Source organism: Rhineura floridana, chromosome 7, assembly GCF_030035675.1.
Source record: "Rhineura floridana isolate rRhiFlo1 chromosome 7, rRhiFlo1.hap2, whole genome shotgun sequence".
NCBI classification, from domain to species: Eukaryota; Metazoa; Chordata; class Lepidosauria; order Squamata; family Rhineuridae; genus Rhineura; species Rhineura floridana.
In genome coordinates this window covers 126,151,501-126,165,288 of record NC_084486.1, presented here as the reverse complement: position 1 = coordinate 126,165,288, position 13,788 = coordinate 126,151,501, and positions in this window count along the sequence as shown.

Here is a 13,788-nt window from a genome sequence, read left to right as displayed (position 1 = left end):
GGGGGGAGGTCGGGGTTCTCCCCCCAAAAAACCCCTAAGTTAAAAAAAACTTTATCCAACCACAATCTTTTTCATATATATTTTTAAAAGATTTTTTTAAAAGGAAGAGAAAACAAAAGGGGGGGCTTATAGATTTGAGGGGAGGGGAGAAGACCTGGAAAGGGCCCCCACCCTCTATAGAATAGGATTTCTGAGAAACAGCATCAAAAAGGAGGGAAGGGAATGATCATTACTCTAATTTTCCAAGAAGAAAATGAACGCCAGTGTTGTTTCTGCAGCAATGAATCAGATCCGTGGGGAAGGGGGGGCTGTGAATTTACACTGCCCCCCCAAATCTCCTTATAAAAATTACCGTAGTCGGGGGCAGGGAATGCACAGCTCAAGGAACACACCCGGCCTCAAAGTAAGTTTAGCTATTAAAAGCAGCTTGCCCAGAGCTTCACGGCCACGATCCCACACACCTTTACTTGGAAGTAACCGCCCTTGAACATAGCGGGGCTTCCTTCCAAGTAGGCTGCAAAATCCTAAGTGTCTGGGGCGGGGGATCCCCCTTACCTCCGAGTAAACGTGCAGAGGGCTGGGCTGCTAACGGGATGAGTCGATGCGAAAAGTTCACCTTGGCAGGCGAGGGGGGGGGGCTTCTTTACTTCCGAATAAAGGCGATTCCCGCCGGGCTTTGCTTGGGAGTGAATAAGCCCCCGGGGGGCTTACTTTAGAGTAACGATGCAGCGGAACTGGGCGGCGCAAACTCTTTCGAGCATGAATTTCCTTGGGGAAAAAACGCCTAAGCGCTCCATGCAATCAAAAGCAGGACTGGACCCAACCTTGGCTACAAAGTAGGCCTGCTGAAATCAACAGGCACGGCCGGGCTCCATTAGTTTCAGTGGGTCTCCTCTGGAGTAGAACTTTCCTGGAGGCCAGCCCGCAGCCGATCACACATTTCCCAACTCTAATTCGAGGGAGACCGCGTCACCCCAGCCATGCCTACTCAGAAGTAAGTCCTCTTGACTTTCACGGGGCTTACTCCCAGGTAAGCGGGGTCACGAGCGCCGCCCCAGTCAGGCTCAGAAGAGACAAACATTCACACACCCCATTTGAAACCGATGGGCTCAAGTCTACTCTAAAAGTAACTTGAATTGTTGGATAACCCCCATAAGCATTTTCCCGTTAAAGGAAAGAAAAGAGACCGACCCAACTTAATATTTTGCTCACCCAATGAAGGAGAGAAAGAGAAGATGGGGAGGGGGAAGGACGGAGGGGAAAAGGAAGGTCACCCCCCACTCACCCTCTCCGACCCCAAATGGCTTAAAAGAAACGTGCCTGGCGCAGACCCGTTGAAATTAACAAGTCTAGTCAGTTTCACCAGAGGAAGCAGAATTGCTCCGGACTGGCCTGCTTTGGCTAATCTTTTCCTGAACCCAAAACGGCGTTGGAAGAAGGAAGGATTGGACAGGAGGGGGACGCTGAAGGAAGGAAAGTGGGGGGGAGGGAAGAGAGAGACTTGTTGCAAGGAGGAGAGAGCTCTAGTTCCTTACACTCACGTTTGGCAGGAAGTCAAATGGATATATAATATATATATTCCCCTTTCTTTCTCCGGCGCCCGGTTTAATTGATTTTTTTTGCGGGGGGGGGAGGGATGAGGGAGGGTCTCTTCTGCGGCTTCCCACGCGGCGGCGGCGCTGCAATGGCGCCTGAAACGCAGCGCCTCCGCCGCCTGCCCTCCGCGTAGCCCTGTCGAGAGGGCCCAGGAGATCGGGGCTCCAATACCCCCTGCCGCTTTGCCAGGAGGCTCACCGGGGACCCTAAGTCGGGCCCTCCCTGCGACCGCTGGATCACGCCCTTCGCCCAGCACCTGCCCTCCTCCCCGGGGCCAAGCAGACTTGGGCGCAGAAGGGCTTCCTTGGATCCAGCAGCGACCTCCAGCCATCTCGCCCGCCCCTGAGCTCCAGCCCCCACATGCCGGGCCTGACGCAGCTGCGCTCGCTCGGTGGCGGCCCGAACAAGGAGCTCCGGCAACTTCTTCCCTGCCGCTCGGCAAGCCGGGGGCAGTAGGGAGCCAAGCGGCCGGGCTCGTTCGGGGCAGCCTTCAGGTATATGCAGGGAGGGGATGGAAGCGCCCCTTCCCCTCTAAGCCATGACCATTGGCCGCTACTGCAGCTTTGTTGTGTCTCGGAAATGTTCCACGCCGCTCGCTGACCCTCCCCCCGGCCCCTCTGATCCAGCCCCGCTGTCCGTCCTCCCGCCCGCGTCATCCCGGCCTGGCCTCTGGCTCGGCAGCTATTTTTCAGCACCCGGCGTATAAGACGACCCCCGACTTTGGAGAAGATTTTCCGGGGTTAAAAAGTCATCTTATACGCCGGAATATACGGTATGTCTCTTGATTTTCATGGGGTTTACTGTAAAGTAAACTAAGTCATAGTCTATTCAAATCTCCCAGGACTTCTGACTTCATGGCTCAACAGATGCTTGAACTTGAGTCAGTTCTAGGAAGGGTACTGAATTATTTTTTCTTATCAATACCTTTAGAAGTGCCTCCCCTATTGCATGAATGGCTCAAAAGAGGTCTGAACCTTTTTTTCTTTTGAGATTCAGGAATGGGGAAAACCCTTACAGGTGACAGCCCCATCTAACTTCCAGGATGTCAGGTCACCTCAAATTTATGATGTTACAAGAAATGAACTTGCCCTGTTTGAACAGGTGCAGCTCCATTATAGTTAATACCATACCTGCACTGATCCTCAGAAGTTCTCAGTGCAAACCCAGATGTACATTGTGTATGTTGAAATTGGCATTGCTGTGTTTGGTAATCAGGTCCTCCAGATATGTCTTAATACCCGATCTGTAAAGCTTAATGAGATTTTGAGACATTAACGAAAAGAGATTTTAAAACATTTTTCAATTTGTACTAGTTGGAGCAGCTAATGGATACAGCTGTTATTGTATAAAAATAGGGAGGATGATTAGCAGAAAGTACTGCATGTAAAGTATAGCTTTGGTATTGAAATAAACATAGCTTTTGTTTTTGACTAACCCCACAGTTGGTTCCATGGGCCCAGTTCACAGCAGCCTAATGGAAACTGAAATCTAAACTACACAGTAGCCACTTAAGCCATTTGCCAACTTTACCACATATCAGTTTTGGGATGTGCATGGTGGGCAGCTACACGTTAATATCTTCCCAAGTGGAGCAGCCTCGCTGGGATTGTTCACCACAGGTGATTATATGACTTAAGATTTGAAATTTACTTCTTAGGAATTGTGGAGTCTCTTTATTCTTGTATATTTAGCTTCATGCTTTTAAACCTTAAAAATTTATAATGAAGTTATTTTTATAGGTTTTAGGATTTCAGAATTTGTACTTTTCCATGCACTAATATTTTAATCTACATTACAGCTAACAACTTTTGGTGACAATTGTTATCTTTATAACAAACCTCCTTCTGAAGGTATTTTAAATAAAATGAGAAAGCATACTGTGTTCTTGGGTAACATTTCAACTAAAGCTGATAAAGTAATATAGAATTTTGTGTGGTCCTAAGAGTCATATAAGAGAGCCAGTGTGGTGTAGTGGTTAGAGTGTTGGACTATGACCTGGGAGACCAGGGTTCGAATCTTCACACAACCATGAAACTCACTGGAACTGCCTCTCAGCCTCAGAGGGAGGCAATGGTAAACCCCCTCTGAATATTGCTTACCATGAAAACCCTATTCATAGGGTTGCCATAAATTGGGATCGACTTGAAGGCAGGCCATTTCCATGGGTCATATTAGAAAGTGGGTTTTAGCCTGTGAAATTTAGTTGTGCACAGAGAATGCTTAACATTCAGGAAACATTACATTTGGGAAACAGTGCGGTCTAAATTTCGTCTCTGTGGTCCAATGATCACAACCAAATCACTGTGGGTTGCAAATTGTATACATGGGGAAAGGTACAATTTATAGGTGATGAACTGGAGCAGGTGGGTAGTGATCTGTAAATGGACCATTGGTCTCACCTGAAGGTTGATTTTTTCAGGTAGACTGCCATCATGTGGGATATAGCGCCATCTAGCATCCGAAGGCAAGAATGGATTGAAGTCAAGACCTGGGGCATCAAGCCCCTCCCACTCCAGTTCATTCATGACGAGACCGAAGTGAGATATATCTGAGAAGACAAAAAGGCCAACGGGCCTACCAGCAAGGAAAACATTGTCCCAAATAATAACAGGGACTACACGCACTTTAACAGTTCCAAAAGGGTCCTGACTTGGCTAGTTTAAATAGTATAACTCTGAAGAGTGAGAATTTGAAAAGTACAAAATACCCAGACAGCCTCCAACAGGGAGGGCCATGATGACAGTCTACCTGAGAAAATCACCCTTCAGGTGAGACCAATGGTCCATTTTCCTCAGGTAGCCTGCCATCATGTGGGATGTACCAAAGCAGCTCTCAATAGGGAGGGACTGCCCCTTGATTACATGTGATAAAGAACCTGTTGTAAAACACGCCTCCCAAAGAAGGAATCGGCAGAAGCATAACAATCTATCTTGTAATGCCTTATAAAGGAATCTGGAGTAGACCATACAGCTGCTCTGCAAATCTCTGCAAGAGGTGCGTTGGTTGCGAAAGCAGCCGTAGTGGCTGCTGACCTAGTTGAGTGCGCCGTTATTTTACGAGGCACTGGCAGCTGAAGCGACTCATAGGCCAATGCAATGCAGGCACGCAACCAACAGGGTAATGTAGAACTGGCCATCTTTTCCCCCAGAGTACGAGGGTGAAAGGATACAAACAGTGAATCCGTTGATCGTATGTCCTGGGTTTGAGACAGGTAGGTCTTGAGGGCCCTCCGGACATCTAGCGAGTGCCAGGCCTTCTCCAGTGGATGGATGGGATTGGGACAGAACGAGGGAAGAACAATGTCCTGGTTACAATGGAATGCCGAATCGACCTTGGGATGGAAGGAAGGATCTAGCCACAATACCACTGAGTCCTTATGGAAAACACAGATATGGTGGACCAAGGACAGTGCCCCCAACTCTGAAACTCTTCTCGCTGAGGTGACCGCCACCAGGAAAAGGACCTTGAAGGACAGAAGTCGTAATGGCACAGATCGAAGGGGCTCAAAGGGAGGACGCTGCAGAGCTTGCAGGACCTTTGATAAACACGAAGGAAAATGGTGACAAACTGCTGGCGATAGTAGGGCAGCTCCCCTTAATAATCGTTTGATGAGTGGGTGTGAGCCCATAGAAACTCTAGGAGATGTAACTGAGAGAATAGAGGATATGGTGGCAGTGTGGTGATGCAAGGTGTTAGCTTTAAGTCCCATCTTCAGACCTCTATGTAGAAATTGCAGCACCTGTTGAACATTAGCCTGAGATGGTTGGACATTCTGAGAGTCACACGAGTTACAGACAGCAAATTAAGTGCTCTGGTAGATGTGAGAGGTTGACTGCTTTCTAGACGTGAGGATTGTATCCACAACCTCCTGAGAAAGTCCTGAACAAATCAAGTCCCTGTTCAAACGCCACGCTGTCAGACTGAGCCATTCTGGATCCGGATGCCATATCGGACCCTGAGAGAGAAGACAGACTGGCATCTGTTATTACAGTTCTGTCTGGTTCTCGGAACAGGGTTCCCTTGGTGAGGTTTTTGACTGTTGCCCACCAATGGAAGGAAGCATGCAGTGACGGACTCAGGTGGATTGTGCGGTGGTTGGACATGGCAATGTCCTGTTGGAAAGGGAGTAAGGCCCACTGTAGGGGTCGAGTGTGGTGCCGAGCCCATGGTACAATGTGGATGGTCGAGACAAACATCCCCAGAGCCCTTGCCAGAAACATTACGTCCACGCCCATACGACATGCCAGACCCAGAGCCATCTCTCTGATGGCCGCAATCCGATCCGGTGATAAAAAAAGCCATGGCCTGTGTGGTGTCTAATATCGCTCCCAGATGTTGCAGACGCTGAGTTGGCTGAAGTTGATTTTTGTTGAGGTTGACAAGCCAACCGTGGGTGCATAGAACCGTGAGGGCACAGTGAACGTGAGAGCTGGCCTGATCCCTGGAACCTGCTGGAATCAGCAGATCATCCAAATACTACGGGTAAATATGAATGCCCTGGAGGCGGAGGTAAGCCACCAGGGTGAGCAGCACTTTGGTGAAGACTCTCAGGGCCGACGAGAATCTGAAAGGCATTGCCCGATACTGAAAGTGATGGGGGCCAAAGGCAAATCGCAGGAAACGTCTGTGAGCAGGGCAGATAGGCACATGGAGGTAAGCCTCCTTCAGGTCTATGGAAGCTAGAAAGTCCCCATCGTGTAGAACCTCTATAATTGACACCAGGGACTCCATTTGAATCGTCGATACTTAACAAAACGGTTGACAAATTTGAGGTCTAACACCGCCCTCCACGACAGATCTCGCTTGGGAACTGCAAACAGGAGAGAGTAAACCCCTTCCACTCTCTTCCGGCCAATGGTACCGGTTCTATTGCAGCTATGTCGAGAAGATGAGCTATGGCTTCCCACATGATCTGGCGCCTGTCTCGAACTCTGGGCAGGAGGGAGGGGATGAATCTGTCTGGAGGAGTCAGCCAAAATTCCAGTTCGTAACCGTGAGAGATCTCTGATCCAAGCGATCTGTGTCAGACGCAACCAGTGACTTGCAAACAGTAGCAATCTGCCCCCGGCGGGGAAAGCATCAGTATTGTCTGTGCTGGCGAGTGCCCCTGCCATATGCAGAAGTTGAGGCACCTTGACCTCCCCGGTTCTGGACTCTGCCTTGAAAGCATTGTTTGTTCCAGGATCCCCTGGAGGAACATAATTCAGTGGATCGATAATTGCAGCCCCGTCCCGCAGACCGCACTCCTCGAAAGGGCTGAAAGGACCAGTAAGGACCTCTTGGATGTGGCCAAAATTGACTTTCGACTATCTTTGGGGTCCACCAAGACCGCTTTGAGGGCTTCCTCTCCAAAAAGCAATGACCCAGAATAAGGTACTCTCTACAGGTTGACTCTGGCCATGGAATCAGTATCCCAATGTCTGAGCCAAAGTGTACGCCGAGCGACCACCTGTGTGGCTAGGGCGCGCACTCCCATCTGAGTTGCATCTAAGGTGGCATCAGCCACAAATGCTGCAGACTTATGCAACTTTACTAGTCCTTTCCTGAGCTTTACGGGATCAGGATTAGGGTCATCCAAGAGCTCATCCAGCCACATCATAGAAGCTCTTGAAAAGATGGAAGCTGCAGCAGATGCCTGAACAGTAAAGGCGGTAGCTTCATGATTCTTACGCAGAGCATAGTCCGTGCAGCGCTCAGAAGAGTCTTTTAGCTGAGAGTCGCCCTGTTTTGGCAGGAGAGACCTGGAAACCAAACTAGAAATTGGCTCATCGATCCCCAGAACGTTCAGGGGATTCATGAACTCCGGGGCCAATGTGTAAAGCCTTTTGGCAATGCTAGAGAAACGGTGTGGCTGCAGTGGGTGAGCCCATTCTTCCTTGGCCAGTTTATTGATGGGGTCTGGCACAGGAAGATAGTGATCTATTGATCTGGGAGTTTTGAGTACCTTGGCCTCTTTCACCGGAGGAGTGGTAAATTCAGGTTGTAAGGACTGCAGGCCCAACGTGTCCAGAACTCTACAAGTGAGGGGATGATAGTCGGCCGAATCAAACAGGCGATAGGACGTATCATCCTCGAGTTCCTCCTCATCGCTCCACTCATCTCCCTCGGCTTGAAGAGAATACGATGGATCCTCCAAACCGGAATTCTCATATCCAACTCTGCCTCTGGCGACATGGAATGTTGCAATCCTGGTGCCGAAGTTATTCTTTGCCCTAGTTGAGGCACAGCTGTAGGGGGCTCATTGGACTGGTGAGACGTATGAGCCATAGCTGAGAAAGTGGGTTGAGAAGGACAATTCACAGGCTGAGTAGGAAATCCTTCAAATTTGTCCTCAGACGACCCGGTAGGTGAATGAAAGAGGGCTGTTAATCTCTGTTGGCCAGCAGCCCCTGAAGCCGGGACAGACACATATCATGCTCTTTTGGTAGCGGTGTGGCTAGATAAGTGTTTGGTCTTAGCAACAGCCTTGGAGTGTGGTCTGGGTTGCTTGTGCTTGGTAGATTTGTGAAGCACTGGAGCTGTACACGGTTGCTGTGCCTCTGTAGCATGAGCTGCCTCTAACTGTTGATCCACCATCATGTACATGCCCACAGATGAAGGAGAATGTACAAAGACACACACTTCAGTACATGCCCACGATGGGGGAGAATGTACTACTGCAGCTACTTTAGTACACGCCCACCATGGGGGACAATGTACGGCCAACACACGCCCACGATAGGGGAGAATGTACAGTCCCAAGTGCACACACACGCTTCAGTACATGCCCACAGGTGGGGGAGAATGTACCATCCCAAATGCACTGTAGCAAATACGTAGCAGTTGAGGAGCAGTGTAGGTGTTGTGTTGACAAGTTGTGTGATGAGAGAGGTCAGTATATGCACACAGGTGGGGGAGAATATACAGTCTGAAATGCCTGGAATTGTAGAACTGCAGGTATAGATATGAGCCTGGTGATATTTGATGTAGAAATAAAAGGAACTGGAGGCTGGCTAAATAACTTCAACAAGCAGTGCACACGAAACAATGAACAACTCTAGCTTGAATAAAAAGGGCAGGAAAAAGGGGCATACAAAATGGCGCCCGCTGAGAAAGAGCGGGAAATTAGAGACCAAAATGGCGGCCGGGAAGGGGAAGGAGCAATGGTGGTTAAAAAACAGCCTCCGTGTACTCCAAATGGTTGCAGAAGAGAGCTGCAATCTTTCTCAACTGCGGTCTTTCTAACAGGCTCAATACAAGCTGAGGTGGGTAGAAAAGCAGTCTTCTAACGGCCGCGGAAAACTTTGAAAAGAGCCGCAGGGGAGGTTTCGCTGCTGCGGGAGTACAAGCTGCTGCTGCTGCCTGAGAAAACAGCAGGTGGCAAGGAGGTGAAAATGCAATAAAGAGCAGGAGTCGTGGCCGCAGGCTCCCTTGCTAAAAATACGAACGGCGGCAAGGTGGTGAAAGGGCTGTAAAGGAAACCGCAGCCGCGGTTCGTAAGAGCAAAGGGGGTCACAGTCACAGGCTCCCTTGCTAAAAATAAGGACTGTAAAGGAGAAGCCGCAGCCGTGGCTCGTCTCATGAGAGATGACTGAGCCCAAATGGGGGAACGGCAGCCGCCATAGCCCCCAACACAGGGGTAAGGAAGAGGGAAGGTTAAAGTAAAAAACCCAACAAATGCCCCAGATAAAGTAGAACGGTGAGAGAGGGAAGGTAACAACGGGAAAGGAAATAAATGATTCCACACACTCAAAAAGAGGGAAGGGAACGAAGGATAAGGAAAAAATTCAGTTCCACACACTCAATCACTCAGAAACAAACTTAGCTATGAAACCACACTAGCAAAATCCAAACGCCTTGGACGAAGGCAAGAATGGAGTGGGAGGGGCTTGATGCCCCAGGTCTTGACTTCAATCCATTCTTGCCTTTGGTCGCTAGATGGCGCTATATCCCACATGATGGCAGGCTACCTGAGGAAAATGTGCTCACCAATGAACTCAAGTTTGTGTGGGGCAGGCACTAGAAATTAGAGTTGGGTAGGAGTTTGTTTCTGGTACATGACTTTGAGGGTATATGGGGAGTGTTTCACTACTTCAGGATGCCCTCAAAGCTCAGTGTAAATGCAGGGATGAACCCCTGCTCTTGAGTAGTGGGTGGGCTTATCCCTGCATTCTTGCTGAAACAGTGAACAAAAGATCAAACCAAATCAAAGATAAGACTACTTGGGTGAGGGGCAAGTTTAATGACAACCACAAGCTTTGGCTAGCTACCAAATTCAACTAGGATGTATTTATCTCTGCTTATAGGATTAATAGAAATGTTCCTGATTTGAGCAGATAGCCTCCTGTGGAAGCACACTTACTGCATTTTGTTCAGATTGTTTCCTGGATCCACTGAAACTGGTTAAAGCAAAAGTTAGCTGTTCTCAATGCTGATTTGCTAGAACAGATGTTACTTATTCCCACCCGAGGTGGTGAGGTGCAGCAGTGCCAGGCTTTGGTACATCTTTTGCATGGCGCTACAGTTGATGGGATTGCTGCAGCAATCATCAGTCATTCTTCACACACTTGGCAATTTCTGCTTTTTAATGAGAACCAATCTGCTACTTGGTGGCTGTCCTCTTAGCTATCTCACCATACAATGCTGTCTCAGGCATTGCATTGTATGGGATCTAAGATGGTTACTATTAAACCAGACCTGCTCTTCTGGAGCCCTGGGTTCCCCCCATATGCTTAACTGTGTCAAGCAGGGCTGTGGAGTTGGTACGCCAAACCTTCGATTCCAACTCCTCTATTTTTCTACTGGCCAACTTCAACTCCTTCATAAATGGCAAATGTATATTAACTAGTAATAACAAATTTACTGTAGTAAAATGGTAGCACAAGGCATTTCACCACCAACACATGAATCATCAGGCTAGATTGATAGAACATGAAATATATTTATTTAAAATTTCTGAACAAGAAAACTTTCCTAAATTTCTGTGGAAGTTTTTATTTTGAAGCTGGAGTCGGTACATTTTTACCCACTCCGACTCCACCCAGAATTGCTTCCAACTCCACAGCCCTGGTGTCAAGGGCATCCACTTTGTTTCAGTCTGCTCAACAGACATCTCATTGACTAAGCCTCACTGTACCCACTCTTCTCTTTATACTTGAATGGTTCCCTGAAAACCAGGCCATGGTGCAACTGATCACTCACCTAGGTACAATCTTGTACAATTGGTTTTTGGCATCTCTGCCTTCTTTCAGAGAGCCATGATAACTTTCCTGAGCTTGCCACAATTCTGTACAAGATTGGAGAAGAAAAAGTTGATCAAAATGAAATCTCTTAAGGGATGTGTTTTGAGAAGGAACTCATCCCAAAGAGAGGAATACAGGCTGGAGAGTGGTGTCAATTTTCCTTCAGTACCACAACAATGGATGGTAGTATTCTCATTGAGATGGAGACATGTAACTACACATTTGCTGGACCTTCGATACGTTGTTGTCACTAGTCTTTGTTTCTGGGCTGCTTGCTGATCTGCGTGATTATAGCGGAGTATGATTATAGTGAGCTGTAGTCAATCTGTTTACACACCTTTAAATGAGAACCCAGAAATCTCAATTTCCTATAAGACATGGCTTCTGTACCAAGGCAAACCTTCAGTCACTCCAAAAGCAAACTGGTGGGGTGGTGGAAAGTGGTTACACGTTCTATCCATGTGTAACACAAGCCCTCATATCTGGTACCCTGCCATAGGTTTGTGGGGGAGAGTATGGAAGGACTGAAGGACTTTTAGGACTCTCCATAGCACTTACTCCTAAAATATGTTTGGGTATTTTCTTTTTAACAGAAGGGCAAGAAGTTGAGAGCCCCCATCCCCCTGTTTGAGGGATGCAGTGATCCTGCCTTTCGAAATAAATAAATGAGCCCCCCCAGCAAGTAAAACAGATGTGCATTGCGAAAGTACCTGCATTTCTTAAGCACATACTTTGACTGCCAATTTGGGCATCCATACAGCTTATAATTGATTACATTGGGGAAATAAAAATAGGGATGTGCAGAAACCCCAAGATTTACCTTGTAGCTATAGTTGTGTTTTTAAACGAATTCCGGACTGTTTGAGCTGCTCTGTGCTTTCTTCACTTTAATTTGTATGTCAGGTTCCAAGCTCCTTTGGATAAAATGAAGTTCTGTGTTCCACATTCACTATAACAGGGAATCTAACAATGGCTATAATTACCCCCTTTTGACTAAAGGGGGATGAAATTTACAAGCACAGGAGTGGATTAAGTTGGTGGAATCATAGGCATTTAGGGGGGATGGGGCAGAGCACCTTTAAAAGTTTGATTTTTTTTGGCATAGGAAAAGTTAACTTTTCGTTTTCTGCCAATCTTGGGTGCCAGCTGCAGGCATCATCCATTCAGAGGGGATGAAACCTGCGAAATTTAGGAATGACAGCTTCAGTGGCTCTCCTGGAAGACCAGACTTTGTTGCAATGGGGTAGGCACAACAGGAATCATGGGGGGGGGGAGGTGAAAAAAAGTACTGAGCTTCAGGAATGAGTGGGGTAGTGGAAATGTCACCCTCCCAGCAAGGCGCCTGCTATTCTAAGGGTTGCTGGTGGAGGTGGGCTTCTGCCTCCCTCCCACAGCGTTTTTTGGATACATAGAATCATAGAATTGGAAGGGGCCTATAAGATCATCAAGTCCAACCCCCTGCTCAGTGCACGAATCCAGTTCAAAGCATTCCTGACAGATGGCTGTCCAGCTGCCTCTTGAATGCCTTCAGTGCCAGAGAGCCCACTACTTCTCTAGGTAATTGGTTCCATTGTCATATGGCTCTAACAGGAAGTTTTTCCTGATGTCAAAATCTGGCTTCCTGCAACTTGAGCCCATTATTCTGTGTCCTGCACTCTGGGATGACTGAGAAGAGATCCCGGTCCTCCTTTGGGTGACAACCTTTCATGTACTTGAATAGTGCTATCATATCTCCCCTCAGTCTTCTCTTCTCCAGGCTAAACATGCCCAGTTCTTTCAGTCTCTCCTCATAGGACTTTGTTTCTAGTCCCCGATCATCCTTGCTGCCCTCCTCTGAACCTGTTCCAGTTTGTCTGCATCCTTCTTGAAGTGCGGAGACCAGAACTGGACGCAGTACTCAAGATGAGGCCTAACCAGCGCTAAATAGAGGGGAAATAATACTTCACGCGATTTGGAACCTATACTTCTGTTATAATGCAGCGTAATATAGCATTTGCCTTTTTTGCGGTCACATCGCACTGTTGGCTCCTATTCAGCTTGTGATCAATGACAATTCCAAGATCCTTCTTACATGTTGAATTGCTGAGCCAAGTATCCCCCATCTTATAATTGTGCATTTGGTTTCTTTTTCCTAAGTGTAGAACTTGGCATTTATCTCTGTTGAATTTCATTCTGTTGTTTTCAGCCCAATGCTCCAGCCTATCAAGGTCCCTTTGAATTTTGTTTCTCTTCCACGGTATTGCTGTGCCCCCCATTCTGCCAATATGATATACATGCTCTGTACCTCCTCATCTAAGTCATTAATAAAATTATTGAAGAGCACTGGGCCCAGGACTGAGCCTTGTGGTACCACACTTGTAATTTCCGCAATTTGAGAAGAAACCATTGATAAGCACTCTTTGAGTGTGATTCTGGATCCACATGAATAGCAGTTCTTAATCTCACTCCCAAATTAATGTGATAGGTGTGCCCTCAGATAACAATTCACTGCTATTAAAAGCTACATCTGTCTGTCCCTCTTGAGCTCTGGTCATTTCCCCAGTTAGTTTAGTTTCATTTTTCAGGAAAAACAAAATGGCTGTGGTGGAGAGCTTGAAGCTTATGGAGTCCCCGATTTGCCTTATAATTCAGGGTTCACACAGAAGTGTGGTATAGCCCTAGTACAGCCTTTCCCAACTAGTGGGCCACCAGATGTTGTTGGACCACAACTCCCATCAGCCTCAGCCAGCATTGCCAATGGTCAGGAAAGATGAGAATTGTGGTCCAACATCATCTGGTGGCCCACTAGTTGGGAAAGGCTGCCCTAGTACATGTAGAAGTATCTCAAGCAACCAGGACACTACAACTTCACCTTTACCATACTGTTATAAGTGACAGCGTAAAAGAGCATTAGACAGTGTAAAAGATTAGAAGTAGCTTTCTGGTGGAGGTCACAAGCCAAGGCATAATGAAAGGAAACTGCATTTGCAGG